Raw genomic sequence first — 14869 nt, forward strand, 5'->3', positions numbered from 1 at the left:
CAGATACTCTATAGGTTGTTCACTTCCCCAAATATAGGAAAAATTTGAAAAAAGTCACAAAAAATCACCCACATCAATTTTCCTATATTTCACCTAAACCCTTGGGTAACTACGTTCATTGGGTAGCACTGTAGCTACCCAGTGAATTATATAATGATAAAAATGACAAAAAGTAGGAAAGTAAGAAAAAGAATAAAGTAAGAATAAAGAAAGAGTATTTAAATGATATAGGGAAATATAAGGGAATCTATTGTGAAATTTTTTTTATAAGAAAGCAAAAAGTAATGTTGTTTCCTAAATTTAGGAAAAATGGTTGGGTATCTATTTGTAAAAAAAAAAAAAAAAAAAAAAAAAAAAAAAAAAAAAAAAAAACACCAGTAGTAGTCACCCTAAAGCTTCTCTAAACCATTGGGTAGCACTGTAGCTACCCAATCATTTATTATAAGAGCATCTCTAGTGAGCTCTCCATTTCAAAATTTTCACCAAAATTTGGTAAAAAACTCAAAAAAGTTCACTTCAACAAACTCTCTATAATTTTTCTATTTTGGCTCTTGTCAGAATTTCACTCCAAATTTGGCTCACAAATTTTATGAGCTATTGAATATTTAATCATTTCTCTCTCCTTTCACTTTTCTTCTCTCCTCATTTGTTAGGAGTGGTTGCTTAAAACCAATAAAAAAATTACTATCTAGTTAAAATAGAGAAATATTTGAAGAGTACGTTTGATATATGAAGTTTGTTAAAAAGAAAATCAATAAAAAAAAAAAAAAAAAAAAAAAAAAAAAAAAAAAAACCAATAACATCAACACACATATTCGAGAACTGATCGAGAATTGAAGGAGAGTTGAGAGCATGAGGTCTGTTTGGTTCGAATATAATTCAATATTTGAACCGGGTTTTTATTCGAAAACCCGACACCCGCAACCATGCTGAATAAAACCCGAATGCTTTTTTGAAAATAGTTTGAATTTCAAGGTGAAATGATGATCAGCGGCGTGAATTTTGTGTTTGGTGGCATTTATTGCTACTCTCAAACCGGCTGCATTTGTTTAAACATGGTGGGACCCGCGGTTTCAGACACACTATCATGTAACACTTGGGTGTATTTCGTTATAACGTTCAGTGTTAGTATGAGCTTGTAAGGACCGTTGACTAAATAAAGATGTAAATAGAATAAATCTTGTCCATCAGATGCATTTGTACATATCCGCGTGCACCAAATAACTCCAGCATTGTAACGTAATTCGACCTTCTTTTCTGTTTATTTTTTTAAAAAAAATTCAAGCTTTTGTCTTGTTCAATAAATATGCTCAGACTCGTCAGACGAAATGAGTGCATTGGAATTCAGCTGGGTGTAAAACATTTACACCGTTTTTCCAAATTTTTGTGATTAACAGCCGCTGGATTATTAGATCAGTAGAGTTCCAATCATTTCGACCGTCCATTCAGTTTTATAAGGTGCGAGTGACCACACCCAATAATTGCCCGTTATCAGAGGCGTCTCTTTGCCTTTTTATCTGACCGATGCATCCTAATGGGGGCAGTTGGGGTTATTTTCTCAAGGTGTATAATTGCTTACAGGGTAGTTATGGTTTTAATTATATCAACCGTTAGATTTGTATATTGTAGCTTAGTAATCATCTGAACCGTTCAACCGTTGTCTTCTTCGTCCGAGTGCCACAGCATATAATTCTCCATTTGCTCAGTAAATTCAATTTGAATAAGAAAAGTGGAATTGTGTGGTGTGCGTATCAAGTTTAATTTGAGTGTCCAAGTATCAACCACCCGATGAAAGGGGCTTCTCATCCAACAGTTAAAAAAAGGAAAATAACAATTTTAAGACCGAGCCTATCATTAATTGCTTGCACCGGATTATATGACCTGTATCTTGCATGGTCGACGCGTGTCTCTTAATATTAACTCCAATTTTAATCTTGAATTTGTGTTCAATAGCCATGTGGCTTCACTGTTCCCCTCACGAATCATAGCATGGCACGTGTACTATAATAAGAGGAATATGTAATCATGTGTAATCGGTCTCAGTGTATGTTGATTTATCAGAACAATCTTATATCATTGGATTTGTGTTTAATATCCATAGCCGCACATCGCGTTCCACGTGCCCATTCATACAGTGTATTCGGCATCACACCGAATGAACTCCCACCTATGTGTTCCCCAAAACCGCACCCTTCTCTCATTTTCTTGCTCCTGCCGAACAAAAAACCTGAGAGACCATCGTGTTACTATTGCCTGAAAAGCAGCGTGTCAGGAAGCTTTTTAGGCTTCCATCACCTCCTTCCACCCGTTGCAGCAACATTCACCGACGTTTGTATCAGAATGGGGTCTTTCACCCATCAGAGAGGTAGGTGATTTTTTGTGTTATTTGCTTTTAATCTATTTATTAGACTTGAACCTAACAATTTTTGGGCTTTGTGTTGTAAGTGACAACCTTGTACAGTGGACGAAAACTGGCTATAAGTTCGTGCATCAGAAGGTAGAACCTCAATGTCTTCAGAGAAGCCTTCTTCTTCGGATGAGTATTCTTCCTCAACTGGTTCCAACACCCAACGATACTCAGCTCCTCCAATGAAGATAGTCCACGTGGTCGGTCCAAGAACACGGTCTTGGAGGGTTAGTTTCAATTTCATACTTTGTTGTTGTTGATTATTGTTTCATTTTTTATTTGTAATTTGCACAAGAACTTTGTATTTCGGGGACTGTTAAGGGGATTTATTATGGTGTTATTATTTTTTGTATATTCTGTTATTATTGTTACAATGTTGTTCCTGTTTGTTGGTTTGGATTTTTTAGATCATTTCTCATACAAGTCGAGTTCCTGCATAATTTGTAGATCTGTTATTATTCTTTGAATTGATGTTCTAATTTTGGTAGATCTGTGTGTTTTTTTGGTTTTTTTTCTTTTAAGTAAAATTATTTTTTTCAATCACCTAATGGATTGGCATGAAAACTGATCTGTTATAACTAATTTTTTTAATGGTCATCCTTTTTTTTTAACCAAAAAATATCTCATACTAGTAGAATTCTAGCTTGATTTTTTGTTCACCAAATCATTTCCGTGGAGGTGATTTTTGTTTAAGTGTGTTCTTCTCAGTCACATCCATCCGTGTGTGTTTACGTAATAATTGTCAAAGTTTTTTTTTTATTTTTTTCGCGACTTCATAATATCAAATAGTTTTTCTGAATGAATTTTTTAAAAAAGTGCATGTTTTTATGTTAGGGCTTAGGACAACAACAATATGCCAAATTACAATAGACTTGGTGCCAATTTCACAATCCGTCGCCTTTTTTTAACTTAAAACAAAGGTTCATGAAAAGCATGTGTAGACTAGTACAAAATAGATTAACCCAAAAAATTAAAGCAAATTAATTAGAACTTTGTCAAAAACACATTTTTAGTACACAACACTCCAATCTTTGAAAATAAAATCACAAAACACTCTGATATATTTTTTTATTTTTACTTAATCAAATCGCATGCAATACATCTAACAACTTAAAACAAGTTCAACTCGGTTTTATTTACTTAAAACAAATTTTATCAAACCATTACTAGAAACTAATTTAATTACTTACAAAACACTACAAAAAAAAAAAAAAAAAAAAAAAAAAAAAAAGAAAGAAAGCATAAGATGATCTATTGATCAATATAGAAAAGTAACTTTTGTTTTACTGTCCACAACAATAGATGTTGTTCATATGCTTCCTCTTTTTTTTTCTTTTTTTTCTTTTTTTTTTTTGGCAATACACAAAAAAAAAAAAAAAAAAAAAAAAAAAAAAAAAAACTTAAAAACGGGCACAATAATACCTAACCACAAACTAATCAAAACATTATCAAAAACAAATTTCTAAACAAGACACTCATATTTGTAACAAATTTTTGAAAACAAAATTTCTCTTTGAAACACTCTTAACTTTATAACAAAACTGGCACAAATTAAAAAAAACTAACCATAAACTAATCAAAACATTATGAAAAACAATTTTATGTAAAAGACACTCATATTTTTAAAAAATTTATACTAAAAAAAATTTGTCTTTGAAACACTCTTAACTATGAAACAAAACCGGCACAAATTATTTCAACTAACTACAAACTAATCAAAACATTATTAAAAACAAATTTATTTACAAGGGGTGATAAAATGATTTTTATTTTTTATTTTTTATTTTTTATTTTTAACTTTGTGGTAGATTTAACATGCTCATAGCACAAATTGAATGTTGTCTTAAATTCATGCTACATTTTGTACAGCCATATTCGACGAGAAGCAAGAAGCAGTGTCTTCTTGACGCGTTAAAAACCTCTCATACTCCAAAGGTATTCCTTACAACCTGTTTCTCAATATATGCTGTAAAAATAATGCATGTTTATAACTTTTTCACCATATGCATATTGGAATCTTAGCTATAATTAATTTAATTTTAAATTAGGCAGCATTACAAATTACTTGCTACTTCTAGAGTTAAGTGTAATCCTATAGTCGAATTTTGTTAAAACATTTGACTAGCAGTCGTAATAAACAAAAATATGCATAAGTACAAAATGTATTAAGGAAAAGTACAATGTAGCCCTCCATACTTTAGATTTTCTCAATATTGGCACCAAAACGGAAAAGTACACTAATCCCCCTCAAATTTCAATTCTATAGTCAATGTCTCTCGTAAATACTAATTGTGTCTATAAAAAAAACTTACTTTCATACAATGCAACGTTGTCATTTGGGGGGATATAGAAAATGAGGTGGTAATGTGAGGGGCTATGTAAAAATATGTCAACTTCATGTTCTTTTGGTTGGGTATTTTTCCTTACGTCATTCCTATACGAAATTAATGGCCCTACTTTTCCACTCCATACTAGAGAAAACGAGGCGCCATGCCAAAAGGAAAGGGAATTGAATGGAATCCTGAGGAAGATGACTTGTGGCTCGAACTTCTTTTAGAACGTGTGCATAACGGGACCATTGTCAAAGGGACTATGAACCAAAAAACATGGGTGGAGCTGACCAATAAAATGAATGTGAGGGCCACTAGGGTTTTTAATCCTAGCCAGCTATCATCGAAGTACACAAGGTTTTGAAAAGACCACAAAGACTTCTCAGGTCTGTTAAATCATGAAACCGGCTTCGGGTGGGATCCTATATTAAACATCGTCAATGGGACCCCGACGCAATGGGAGCGTGCCAAGATGGTATGCTTTATCCCAAATGACCTCAGTGTGATCAATCTTTTATATAAATCATGGAAAACAACAAATGTAAACTGAGTACCTTTTTCGGGTTCTCGTAGGTGGATGAGAGAATCACACGCTTCAAGTTAAGGGGGTGCCGTAACTATGAGCAACTAGGGATCCTTTTCGATCGGTCCACTACAACTGGCATTCTCCACCAATCCTCTGCACAATCCCTGCCTGACACCTATGAGGAAGAACATCTCATGCATCGTCTGCAGACGGAAGGCATACACGTGCACAATGGTGGGGCGGGTCGTACAGGTCGAGCAGAAGGTTATCCGTCACTGGATTTGTTGACCTCGGATGTCCTCATGACAATGAGGCCGGTGGACCTTCATCTGGTGGACGTAGGCGCAGGGGGAAAGAGCTAATGGTGGAGGATACATGGGGTGACCTGGCGCGGGATATTGGACTGGGCGTCACATTGGGATCTACACGAAAAGGATCCTCAGGTAAAAAATCGTCCAAGCAAACAAAAAGCGCGATGGTGGCTTTGAAGCAAGCTTTGTACGACGAGTTAAAGGAGATGGAGAAGGCAAGGAAAGACGTCTTGCTTCGGTGGAGTCAATCGGATATGAGTTCCACACAACAGCACAGCACCGCCAAATCCGCACTCCCGATAGATCGGGCTCTCTGCTGGACGAGTTGCAGCAGGGGCGGAGGGAGGGAGGGTCGAGAGGGGTCAAATGCCCCCCCTCACCTTCCAAAAATTTCCCCTACTCTTGAATTTTTATTTTCGAAAGTCCTAGTTGCCCACCCTCAAAAACTCATCAAGGGGAAAATATTTTTCAAGAGGATCGAGTTTCATGAGTCACACCACATTTTGCCATTTTTTCACTAGTTTCTTAACCTAAAACCAGTCCCCACTCACCAGCCATAGGTTGAAGATGACGAGGTTGAAGACGAGTAGGCATTTTTTTTTTCTTTTGATAAAAACACACCGTTTTGTTTTTAACAAAACGTTCGTTTCGTTTAAACCTTCACGGCTTCACTCAAAAGAGAAAAAAGAAAAAAGAAGAGGAGTGGGGGAGGACACGTCTAAAGTAAGAGTACTTTTAATAGATAAGAAGATGAGAGTTGTCTAAGTTGTCTTTTAAGTCTGACAACATCAACACAACACGGTAAATCAATTCTGCCTTGGGAGTAACATGAGTGGAACGATATGGATATTTTAGAGACAAAGAATGGAGGAGATGATAAGCTCACCAAGCTAGCCATTACTGAAATTGTAGCCCAATTTAGCATCCCCACAAACTTTCCAAACTTTAACCAAATTTTATTTAAAAAATTTATTTTTGTTATTTTAACTATTACTTTTAATAAACTTTCTACACTAAACTCTCCAAATATTTCTATATTTTAACTAAAATATTAATTTTTTATTGGTTTTAATCAACCACTCATAAGGAAAAGTGAAGTGAAATTCTAAAAAATGATGATTAAAAAAAAAAATTGAATAACTCATGGAATTTGTAAGCCAAATTTGGGTTGGAATTCTTACAAGAGACAAAAAAGAGACAAAATAGAGAAATGATAGAGAGTTTGCTAAAATGAGTTTTTTTTTTTTTTTTTTTTTTGAGATATTTACCAAAATTTAATGAAAACTTTAAAATAAAGAGCTTGTTGGGGATGCTCCTTGAACAAACTAAATTGCACATATTTGATTGAGGGTGAGTGACAACTTGGGCGGATCAGATCGTGTTGACTGCAAGCCCAATGTTAAGTGATAATTAAATTTTGTTGAATTATTTATTTATTGCTTGAGTTATATTTTTTTTTATTGACTTTAGTTTTTTTTTTTTTTATCAAAACGAAAAAAAAAATTCTCGACCCCCCTCAACTAAAATCCTAGCTCCGCCACTGAGTTGCAGCATGAGGTTAGTGATGAAGTTTACATAGCTGCAACAGTTGCCCTGATGGATGAACAACTTCAAGCCGCGTGGATCTGCATGACAAGAGAACGCAGATTGATCTGGCTAAAGAAGCAGAAGCCCCTGGACTGACATGCAGGATAAGATTGCAATATGTTATTATATTTTTACTTAACTTTGAGGGTAATTTATGTTTGTTTTGTATTTTAGGTATTAGGTATGAGACAATTATATTGGGATGCAATGTGTTATCCTATTTTCACTTAACTATGAGGACCAGTTATGTTAGTTTAATGTACTTTCAGTATTAGCTATTGCAATGTGGTATGATTGGTGATATGTGTTTTACTATGTGTATATGTGATAATAATTGAATTGAATGTGTGTTTGCTGGTATTATTCATCAAATTATTTGAAGCTATATTAAACTCAAATGTGTCCGTTGGTAGGATGGATGGATCTAACATCCCTTTCGACTCCATGGATGAGGATAGCGAACAGGAGTTTGATGACGAAATAAAGTTGATATTGGCTGTGCTAGACATATCAGATGACGATGAAAACACCAAAATGATGGCACACAACTTGCCATTATGAGGGGCCATGTATATAACGTGCATGCTAAACGGTAACCCAACGCCGTGTAAGGAAATGTTCCGTATGGAGCCACCTCAGTTTATAACGTTGTGTACTAAGTTGATGGAGCGCCAACTCATGAGGAGTACAAGGTACCTTGATGTTAAGGAAAGTGTGGCTATATTTCTTATGATTATTGGCCACAGCCATAGGCAGCGAGTTGCGTCAGATCGCTTTCAACATTCCACTGAGACAATAAACCGTCATTTCAAGACGGTGCTTGGTGCAATGGGCCGTCTAGCGAAGATTTACATTAGAGTTCGACACAGGACTAGGGTGCACTCACATGTAAGTGGTGATCCTATATATCATCCTTGGTTCAAGGTGAGTTCATGTTCTTCTGTAACACAACAGTGTTATATTAATGCCACATTTCGAATACTATACACAATGCCCCGGTTTTAGGATTTATTAATTTTGTTATTTCTATATTTTTATAGGATTGTATTGGTGCGATCGATGGGACACACATAAAGGCGGAAGTCTCGGTCGAGCACCAACGCCTCTTTCGTGGTCGGAAAAATGAGTGCACACAACGTTATGGCAATATGTAATTTCGATATGTTATTCATGTTCGTGTACGTTGGCTGGGAGGGAACAACCAATGATGGTCGCATATTTAAGGATGCTATTACAGGTGACAACGGTCTTGAGTGGCCCACAGATGGTTTGTACCTTGTAGTCAAAATGCCTTTAATTTATATCGGACATTTTCTTGTGTCCTTTTCTATACTGATATTTTCACTGTTTTATTTATGAAGGGCACTATTACGTGGCTGATTGCGCGTACCCATGAACGTGGGGTTTTTTGCCTCCATATAAAAGGGAGAGGTACCATCTCAACGCTTATCGCAACAGGCCTTTGCCACATGGGTACAGGGAACTGTTTAACTTCAGGCACTCATCGCTGCGAATGATCATCGAGAACTGCTTCGCCAGATTGAAGAGGAGATGGCGTATATTAAATGGTATCCCTAGGTACTTATTGGTGCGTCAACCTAGTATTATAATGGCCTGCTGCACGCTACACAACTTCATCGGGGTACACAATCCGAATGATGAAATCTTCAACGGCATTGATGCAGCAGAACCAGAAATGGACGTCAATCAGACAGAGATAAGTGAGTAGCCAGATGAATATGACAACAACGATGAGGCAGGCCCATCAAATTCAGGACATTATGACTTCTCCCAAGCAGCTTCCGTTGAAATTGTCAAATTTAGAGAAGGCATTGCACAAGCAATGTGGGAAACCCGTCATGGACACTACAATGCGAAAAATTAAAAAAATTGCAATTATATTGTACAAGTAGTGTATTTTGTTTTGGATATGCATTACATATGGTTGTGGTTTTACGCATGTGTTTGGTTAATTTCGAATTAAATATACTCTTATGTCAGATTTTGTACCCGTATTAATTTTGTTTTACAAGTTTGTTTTTATTTTTTTTAACGCATTACCAAGTAGACATGGACGTCGAGGTGAACTGTACATGTGGTGCTGGACCCATGAGACTCCTTGTTTCAAGATTAGAAAGGACCTACATGAGGCGTTTTTACAAGTGTCCCCTAGGCAAGGTATGAACTCGTAAAAAAACGCAGGCCTCAAATTGAACCAGCATTTATATGTTAATGATTTTATGTTTAAGTGTATGTAGCAGTGGCAGTCTCATCCCATTTTCATGTATTATTGTAGAATCATCCCGGAGGTTTCTACTAGGAAGATGAGTTGATGCAAAATTTTGCAAAACCGGTACACAAGGACCCCGCTGTGCACATACATGCGCAAGGCAACACATCGGGCATGCCGTGGATTCTCGGGGGCATTATGCGATGCTGTAGTATTACATGGATTTGCGTCCTGTGTTTGTTAGGGTTACTGTTTTTGTTGGTTCTCATCTTTGCCTAAAGTGGTTTCGTTTGTAATGCGGGTGGTTTATCATATCATATATTTTGTTGTCACTGGTATCAGTTTATTGTATAATATATGTCAGATATTCCTAGTGATCGCTACTTGAACCATTTTTATTTTCAGTACTGCTCATAAACGGTAATGGAGCTATGCATTTGACTGGATGCCAACTTTCCTTCATAATTTACCTATCTGTTTCTTTTTCATTTCCATAGATTTTTTGTTTGCTTTTAGTTTTTTTATTTTATGTTAGATATATCTTGCTCAAATTAATTTGTGGTAAATGAATATGTCGATAATTACGGTTTATAATTTTGAATTAAAGCAAATAATGAATTTAATTATAACGAGAATGAAATGGGCATTTTTCACAAGAAATGAGAAAAAAATAATTTTTATTAAACTCGGAAAAATATTCGTTACTAAATAAAATTAACTGAAATTAATCATAAAATTAAAAAAAAAAAAAAAAAAAAACGTGTTTATCTTAGATTTAATAAAGCAAAATAAATTAAAATCATTAGTCCAGAAAATTTAATACTCAATTTTTAATTAGTATACAATGAATATTTCAATCATTTTCAAGATTAAAGGAAAATTACAATTTAGTCCCTCAAATTACTACCCGTATTGTGTCTAGCCCCACAAACTGATAACACTCCGACTCCAGTCCCTCAAAGGCTCAAACTACTAAAACCTTTGAAAAAATGCCACAATTGGCGAGATATGTCCATATTACTCATGCCACGTGTCATTATAAAATTTTAATTTTTTTTTTTAAAAAAACTAAAAACCAAAAGCAAATAAATAAAATTATATATATATAAAAAGGCCAATGGGGTGGCCTGCAAGCCACCCCTAGAGGTGGCCCGCGCCACCTCTGGTGGTGGCTCACATTCACCCCAAGGGTTGGGGGGTGGCTCGCAGGCTACCCCTCGACCCCCTGGGGGTGGCTTTCGAGCCACCCCGTGTGGATTTAAGGGTAGCCCGAAAGCCTTAGGGGTGGCTTTCGGGCAACCCCTGGGGCCGAGGGTGGCCGCGCAGCTACCGCTAGTGGCCTGGGGGTGGCTTTCGGACCACCCCAAATGGATTTCGGAGTGGCCGAAAGCCACCCCTACTGGGTCAAGGGGTGGCTCGCAGGCCACCCCTCTCCCCAACGGGTGGCTGCCCAAAACACTTTATTTTCTCTTTTTTAAATAAATAAATAAAAATAAAATTTTAGTTTTTTTTATTTTTTTATTTTTTATTTTTGTTATTTTTTTATTATTAGTTTTATTATTTTTTTATCATACCAATCATTATGTACAACTTTTCATACAATCCAATCATTTCCTACTATTAAAAAACCTTTTTTTTTTCAATTTCTAAAAATTAACACTTATTTTCATAATACCAATTATTATACACAACTTTTCATACAATCCAATCATTTCCTATCACATTTTACCATTATAAAATATTTTTTTCAATCTCAAAAATTCAACACTCAAACACATATTCGAAAAGAATCTGAATTATATTCAACATCCAAACACATTTTTATTGTCTTGAAATTCGCAATCAAATTCAAAATATTATTCATATTCGAAATATTCAATACTCAAACGGACCAAAAAATAGAAAAAGAAAAATGATGAACCAAATAACACCAACCAACACCCGCAAACAGATTCCAATCCAGACATGGAGAAAACAAAAACACAGAGATAATTAGATCCCTAAATTTAGAGTTTTTGATTCCTGGAGGCGGAAAAGAAACCTCGTCAAACTGAATGTGGAAAAGCAGGTAGCAAATTCAACAAGACCCCAAAACCATGACCAAAAGGCTTCAAAAATCTCAAGAAGTAAAGAACACCGTACGTTTTCTTTGTTCCCTAAAGCTTGAATTCCCATTTCTAAAGCCTGGACCATTTCTTTAAAGACAGAAATTAATGGTGGTTGGTGGAAATGAAGGAGACGATAGTTAATAACAACTTTTATTTATTATAAACTTGAATGTCAATGCTTATTTTAATAAAATAGAGAGAAATTTACATAATCGGATAGAAAATACCTTTTAAAACCCATATTTAAACTAGCAAAAATGAATTTTAGTTATCTAGAATAGATTAAAATTTACATAAACCATTGGGAGTGTTCTTACGTCCAAGAAGGATGGATAGTTGAGAATGAAGAGCCAGTGGCCCATTATCTTGTATTAAAGGCCCAATTGTTGTAACAAAATTTTCATTCATAAAATTTTAAGGGATAAATATTGCACTGTTAGTCCCTGTGGTTGGCCATAATTATTTTTCACTCCCTGTGGTTCAAAAAGTTCATGAGAAGTCATCGTGATAAACAATAATTACGAATCACTCCCTGGACCAATTTTCCATCCACTAGGTTAACAAATTCCTTTAGTCAGTCACATCACACCCAAAAAGAAACTGACACGTGTCCATTACAATAAAAAAATTTAAAAAAAAAAAAATCTAATAAAAATATAAATATTTGTTTTTTTAAAAAAAATAATAATAAAAAAAAATACAAAGGGATGGCGCGCGGCCACCCCTAGTGGCTGGGGGTGGCCGAAAGGATTTTAGGGGTGGTTGGGGGTGGCCACGCACCACCCCCAAGTGCTGGGGCAGCCGCCCCTTTATATTTTTTTATTTTTTTTTAAACTGATATTTTTATTTTTTTTATTTTTATTTTTATAAAATTTTATATTTTATATTTTTTTTATTGTAATGAATACGTGTCAGCTTCCTATTAGATGTGACGTGTTTGACTAGTGAAATTTGTTAACTTTTGGATGGAAAATGTGTTTAAGGACTGATTTGTAATTATTGTTTACCACAAGAACCTTCCATGAATTTTTTGAACCACAGGAAGTGAAAAATAATTATGACCAACTCCAAAGACCAACGGTGCAATTATCCCAAATTTTAATGCAATTTATCATACTTTGCCTCAACATAGAATTATGTTAGTTTCTTAAGCAATTTACGTGGGCTTTCTAAGTCCTATAAACTAAGCAATTTTTTAGAGTGGGCTTAAGGAAGAAATAGGGTTATCAATGAGGCTGTTTAATCCCAATTCCTTGATATCAGGCTATGGACTTGTTAAAATTCGTGAGGAACATGTTCTAAATAGTAGGAAATATTATAGAGGCCCAAATCCTTGTGCACCATCTGTTGGAGTCTTTGAAGGTTCAAGGGGAGTTTCTAATGGATCTAACACACATCCATTGAAGGCCACATTACCAGTCTACAGAGTGCAATGAGAGATAGTGGGCTATGTTATTTGTGACTCTAAATGGAACCCAAGCCATAGGTGTAAGAGTTCAAAATTGTTTCTGGTGGAAGGAGTATAGCTCATTTTAGAAGAAGAGAATGATAAGAATTTAGAAGAAATAAGCGAGGAAGAATTACAAAGGGTAAGAAATAGATCAAACAAATTACCCGGACCTCTCAAGGGGCCGCACAAAACGGTTACAGAAGCTAAAGAGGTACAAATTAAGACAAGACTATCTGTACGACTGTACCCCCACTTGAGAACAAAAACAACTACCAGAAAGAAGCTGAAGCGATAAAAACACTATTAGAGTTTGAATTTGAGACTGCAGAAAAGAGAAGCACAAACACAAATTTAAATACAAGTCTCCCTTAAAAGGAAACAATAAACCAAGTAACATAAAATAACATAAACAAATAAACAGCAAAAACACCCAAAACACAGCAACAACCGGGACTGGCAAAGCGGAGGAGAGCACCTGCGCGTGATGTCCACGTGCCGGCACAAGAGCTTAGTTACTCTTACAAAACGAAGAAAAGGTGAGGGTTAAACTATCTAATGGAGAGCAAGTGGTGAGTGTAGAAAAAATGTTAAAGGGGTGAGGGTGAGTGTGCAAAGGTTTCATTCAATACTGATGTGTATGCGTTAGTTTTGGCGAGGTGTGATACGGTGTACGTTGGGAATTCAATGGCCGGTGACACTTGGTTCCATATAACGGAATTTCAGTGAACTGGCCATGGAATTTATCCATTCAAAATTTCAAATAGAGCTGTCATTTTACAGGGCTTAACATCCCTTAAAATGAAGAAGAGGACTTTTCCTATAGTCACCCGAGAGGATATAAAAATGTAGTTTTGCAATTGTTAGAAACTTCTTCTGTCAATACAGAAGTTGAAGAAATGGCTAACCTTCTGAAAGACTTTTTTGAGGAGCCAAAGGGATTACCCCGAAGTAGGACTCATGATCATGCAATTGTGCTTAAATCAGGTGCTCAGCCAGTATGTTTGAAGCCTTATAGATATCCATATTTTCAAGAAGAGATTGAAAAGATTGTCCGAAAGTTGCTGGATTCAAGGGTCATTAAACCTAGCCAAAAACCCACTTTTCTCTCCCGTTTTACTTCTCAGGAATGCTGATGAGAGTTGGAGAATGTGTTGATTACAAGGCTTTGAACAATGGAACTCTAAAAGACAAATTCCTTACTCTAGTGATAGATGAACTATTGGATGAGTTGCACGAGTCTAAGATTTTCTCTAAGCTGGATTAGAGGTTGGGGTACGATCAAATCGGAGTGAAGCTTGAAAATGTGCCTAAGACTGCTTTTAGAACTCATGTAGGGCACTACGAGTTTTTGATAATGCCATTTGAGCTTACCAATCCTCCATCAACTTTTCAGAGTCTGATGAATATATTTAGACCCTACCTGAGGAAGTTAATCATAGCTTTCTTCAATGATATTTTGGTGTATAGTGGAAGCTTAAAGGACTATCTATTTCTTAGCCTTAGCAGAATATCATCGAAGTGTCAATTTGAATGTGCAGAAATTGATTGTTTGGGGCATATAATTTCAGTTGTGGGTGTAAAGGTAGATCCTGCAAAAGAAATAATAGAGTGGCCTTTCCCAAAGTCCCTTAAATCCCTAAGAGGGTTTCTAGGTCTTACAGGGTAATACATTAAATTTGTAAGAGGATATGGCACTATAGCAGCACCATTGTAATAGGATATGGTACTATAGCAGCACCATCAGATTTATCTAATCTTTACCTCGGGATGAATTAGTGTCCAGAAGATAGTCTGTGACGCTGTGACACAAATAAACAGGTAAAAAAAGAGATCTATAAGACTAGAAATGCATTAAAACATGTGTTTTGTCAGTTCATTATGCATTTGACCATTAACATGGATGATTAAAATTGGATGCGC

The sequence above is a fragment of the Alnus glutinosa genome, chromosome 8 (assembly GCF_958979055.1).
Source record: "Alnus glutinosa chromosome 8, dhAlnGlut1.1, whole genome shotgun sequence".
Taxonomy (NCBI): domain Eukaryota; kingdom Viridiplantae; phylum Streptophyta; class Magnoliopsida; order Fagales; family Betulaceae; genus Alnus; species Alnus glutinosa.